Genomic DNA, 5872 nt, shown 5'->3' on the forward strand with positions numbered 1-5872 from the left:
AGGGGTGAGTAGGAGGTGGGCGGGGCGAATGAGAGTGGGTGAGCAATAGGTGGGATATAAGGGCTGTTTGATTCTGGGCGGGCACGAGTGGAATATATATATATATATATATATATATATATATATATATATATATATATATATGTGTGTGTGTGTGTGTGTGTGTGTGTGTGTGTGTGTGTGTGTGTGTGTGTGTGTGCGTGTGTGTATATATAATGCATATATATAATGCATAAATAATGCATATATATATATATATATATATATATATATATATATATATATCTATATATGACATGTCCACCATCAGTCGATGCCTGTGCGAAAGAATGTGAGGAGCAAGCTGTTGCCCATGCAGCTGGCTCCCTCTCTCCACGCAGCTAATGGATCTAAAGGAACGGCATAGACCGATATAATTTGGCAATATATCTATATATATACATATATATATATATGCACATACACTATATATATATATATATATATATATATATATATATATATATACATATATATACATACACACACATATATATTATAAGTATATATGTATGTGTTTATATACACATACAGATATATGTGTACGTATGTGTATATAGGTGTGTGTATGTGTGTGTCCACACACACACACATATATAATACACATACATATGAGTATATGTATGCAGTACTCATGTAATCTTTGTTACCACTATCGACATTTATCAATTGTTGATTATATGTATATGCAGGTGCGTTTGCATGCATGGATATAATCATGCGTTTGCATGCATGAGAATCTGAGAACATTCATGCTAAGTGAGGGGGGGAGGGGGGGGCAGGTCTAAGTATCATCGTGTTTCCCTTTTCGCCCTTTTTTATTTTGTTTGCATGAGTGTACACGTGTATTTAAGAGAGTTTGTTGCGTGGAATAGTCATGCTAAAGAATCCGTTATAACATAGAAGGCAAAAAAGAGGGAAGAATAATTGAGCCTTTCCTCATTCCTCTTTTCGTTATGTTGTTTACGTGCGTGTGTGTTTCTCTGAGAGTTCCCGGAAGAATTTTCCTCCATGCTTTATTTTTTCTACCGGGTGATCAAGGCATTCGTATTTCCCGGAAAAGTACATAATCAAGGTAATTACCAGGTAAGCTCCACTTCCATATAACCTATTAAACCCAAAATAATGAAATTGACTTTTTCTAAAGGGTATTCTATCGGCTGCTAATAATAAGGAACTCTTGACTATCAGAAATAAAAGAGGTGAGTTTTGGTTTTACTTCTGGAAAGTATAAAAATATAGAGGAAATTGTACAAATAATTATGTACCTAGGAATATCTGATATCTCACATTGGCTAAAGGTGACGTCATTAGCTCCGCCCCATTTTTTGACCGCAACAATTTATGCAATATTGTATGCTATATGTTATTTCAGTGCATTTCTTTGGAAATGGACCACTAATAACAATGGTAAAATGTTGATCGAAACCGAAACCAAGAAAAAAAGAAACCAAAAAGTTATTGAATGTTTGCAATTAATAAACGTGATGAGGCGGGGCTTAGGTTGGAAGTTGCCAACTAGGATTTTCATCAAGCTGGAGTGGTTATACCTATGTAAAAATACCTTGGACGTATTTACAGCATCCCGCCTCAGTAAACATCTCATTACCGACCATCTTGAGGCATGGCAGGCAAAGCACTCGTTTGAAGCGCTTGTGTGACCTTTCGCGAGTCAATATTAACTTGGCCCTTCATAATATTTTCCTCTGCAGTAATTACACGAGAATTTAAAACGTGTAAAGCCCGCATCACCTCGTGTGGAAAGGGGAGGGGGAGGGGGGGGGGGGGCTGTTTTGAAGGGGAAAAGTAGGGGTGTTTACTGTTTATCCAAGTTTTACTATATATCCTGGCTGTTACTGTTGATGCCGATGTTGGCGCTGTTATCTTTGTTATAATTATGAGGATAACTAATATCACCATTATTATTATTACTGTTATTGTTGTTGGTGTTGGTTTGTTGTTGTTGTTATAGTTATTATTATTGTTATTACTATTATTGTAATTATTGTTATTGTTATTACTACTATTGTAATTATTATTAATTTCATTATTATTACTGTTGCCATTATCATTATTATTATCATTATTTTTCTTATTCTTATTCTTATTCTTATTCTTATTCTTATTCTTCATATTATTTTTGTCATTATTGTTATTATTTTCTTTATTATTGGTATTGGCATCATCATCATTATTATTATTCTTCTTCTTCTTCTTCTTATTATTATTATGGTTATTATTATTATTATCTTTATCATCATTATTATTATTATTATCACTATAATGATTATTTTCATTATTAATGCTATTATTATTAATGATATGATAATAATAACAATAATAGTAATAATAAGAATAATATGATGATGATGATGAGGAAGATATTCATTATCATTATCATTATTGCTCTAATCAATATTTCTATCATTATTATTATTGTTATTATTATTGATAATATCATTAATGTTATTATTACTATTACTATAATAATAGTAGTAGTATAATTGTTAGTATTATAATTAATAATATTATCATTATTATCAGTATTATTATTATTGTTATTATTACCATTATTATTACTGTTGTAGTTATCGTTATTATTATCATTACTATTAATATTTTTATTATCGTTTTTACTATTATTATTAGTGTCGTTATTATTATTATTATTATTATTATTATTATTATTATTATTATTATTGTTGTTATTATCATCATTGTTATTATTATTATCATTATCATTATAATAATAATGATAATAATAATAATAATGATAATAATAATAATAATAATGATAATAATAATAATAATAATGATAATAATAATAATGATAATAATAATAATGGTAATAATAATAATAATAATAATAATAATAATAATAATAATAATAGTAATAACACTAATAATAATAATAATGATAATAATAAGGATAAGAGTTGTAATAATAATAATAATAATAATAGTAATAATAATAATGATTCTTACTATTGCTCTTATTATCATTACTGTTATGATTATCATTATTGTTATTATTATTATTATGATCGTTGTTGTTGTTATCATCATCATCATCATTATTATTGTTATTATTATTATTATTATTATTATTATTATTATTATTATTATTATTAATTTTATTATTGTTATTATTTTCATTATTAATATTATTATTATCATCATTATTATTATTACTGTTGTTATTATTATCATTATTATTATCATTATTATTATTATAATTATTATTATTATTATTGTTATCATTGTCATTAATATTATTATTATCATTATTATTATTACTATTATTATTATTATTATTTTCATTACTATTGTTATAATTATTATTATTATTATTATTATTATTATTGTTATTATTATCATTATCATCATCATTATTATTTTTATCATTAGTAATGATATTATTATTTTCATCGTCATCGTCATTATTATTCTTATTAGTAGTAGTAGTATTGCAATTTTTATTACTATGATTATTACTGTTACTATTACTATTATCACATTATTAGTGTAATTAACATTATTGTTATAATCATTATTATCATTATCATAATTATTATTATTACCATTATTATAATTATTATAATATTATCATTATCATTATTATCATAATAATTAATATCATATTATAATCATTAATATTATATCATTATTATTATTGGTATTATCATCATAACCATATAATATATTATAATTATTATCATTAATATCATTATTATTGATATTTTTATCGTTATTAGTATTATCATTATTATCGGGGAATTGCTGGCACCTCGTTCTCTGTAGAAAGGGTGTGAATGAGATTGAATACAAGAGACGTTTTTTGATATATCTCTCACTTATATCTTCGCCAGAAATACATTTCTGGCGAAGATGTAATCGAAATCGGTCACATAGACCTCTTTTGAGAAGGTATCCATTCTCATTCATAAATTCTCTACATTTGTCGCAATAAAAACGGTTCATCTTTTTTGTTTTATTGTTTAAAGGTACAGTTATAGTCGATATTATCATTACCGATAGTGTTAAAGCTACTTTTTTTTCTAGTGTGACTATTTTTATGACTGACTGATATTCATTTACTTTTCATAGTTTACAATTATCTGCTTATTTTGTTTAAAATATTATTAATTCATCGATTAATTTATTTACCTTTATTTTTTATTTATTTTTTTTACAAGGTCGCCCCCCCCCCCCCATGTCCTTCGTTTATAATAGGAATCACCTTAACAATTCGCCAACCGTCTCCCGCAACAAGAACAGACATTCCTTAATTAAACAGAATGATTAGGACAGTAGTTGTTGACTTCATGTTTGTAATGACGGAAAGAAAGATTTTTTTTTTTTCCCCCTTTGTTTTTATCTTCTTGTTGGGAAATTAAAGACTCGAATTAATTTGATGTTCTCAAGAATGCGGATGTCAACAGGCACTTTATGGGATTCCTGTGTTGGGGAAGAAAATTGTTTTTTGCTTAAAGAGCGGAACTTTTTTTTTTTTTTTTTTTTTTTTTTTTTTTTTTTTTGGTGGGGTGGGGTGGGTGGGGGGGGATGCATGCTGATTCACACAGGAAAAATCTCCATCCCACACATACCCGCAAACACACACACACACACACACATGAGCATTGTACAAGGTTTCCAATGATACCGATGACACCAGGAAATAAAGAATAAAAACACAACAACAACCAACCACCACCAACAAAAACGAAACAAATAAATAAAACGAAACGAAAAGAAAAGAAAAGAAAAGAAAAAAAAAAAAAAAGAGGACAAGAAACACACACGCAAAGAATCCCGCTCCTCACCCTCCCTGATCACATTCGAGTAATTAGCCTGAAGTGAAAAATGGTAACCGTTCGTCTCCCCCTTCCCCCCCTCCCTCTAGCCCTTCCCCAACCCCACCCCTCCCCCTCCCCCTCCCTCTCCCTCTACCCCTCCCCCTCCTCCCCCTCCCCCCTCCTCCTCCCCCTCCCCCCCTCCCTACAGTGCGGAATGCTGATGTCTCTCAAAGTCCTGGTCTTTCCCTTTATCCGAATTCCGACTTCCTTTTCCGAAGACAGCCGAGGCAGGGAGGGAGATAGGGGGCGGGAGAGGGAGGGAAAAGGAGGGTGAGGGAGGGAAGAAGAGGGAGAAGGAGGGAAGAAGAAGAAGAAGACGAAGATGAAGAAGAAGAAGAAGAAGAGAGAGAGAGAGAGGAGAGAGAGAGAGAGAGAGAGAGAGAGAGAGAGAGAGAGAGAGAGAGAGAGAGGTGAAAGAGAGAGAGAGAGAGAGAGAGAGAGAGAGAGAGAGAGAGAGAGAGAGAGAGAGAGAGAGAGAGAGAGACAGAAAGAGAGGAGAGGAGAGAGAGAGAGAGAGAGAGAGAGAGAGAGAGAGAGAGAGAGAGAGAGAGAGAGAGAGAGAGACAGACAGAAAGAGAGGTGAGAGAGAGAGAGAAAGAGAGAGAGAGAGAGAGAGAGAGAGAGAGAGAGAGAGAGAGAGAGAGAGAGAGAGAGAGAGAGAGAGAGAGAGAGAGAGATGGTTCTTACATTAAACATAATTTAAAAAAAAATTATCATATACTGAAGAATTCGTCTATTTTTATTACAGGAGAAGTGGCCATACCGAGTAGCATAAGCCTCAGTTCGTTGCAGGACCCTCGTGTTTAGAAGTATGCAGTGTCTTGGAAATTCACTGTCTAAAGAGAACGACAGATAGAGCTTGATAAAACTCATAAAAGTTATAGTAATACCAATAATCTTATTAACAATATAAGACATGATGATAGTAATCCCAATAATCTTATTAACAATATAAGACGTGATGATAGTAATCCCAA

This window comes from Penaeus chinensis, chromosome 8 (assembly GCF_019202785.1).
Source record: "Penaeus chinensis breed Huanghai No. 1 chromosome 8, ASM1920278v2, whole genome shotgun sequence".
Classification (NCBI taxonomy): Eukaryota; Metazoa; Arthropoda; class Malacostraca; order Decapoda; family Penaeidae; genus Penaeus; species Penaeus chinensis.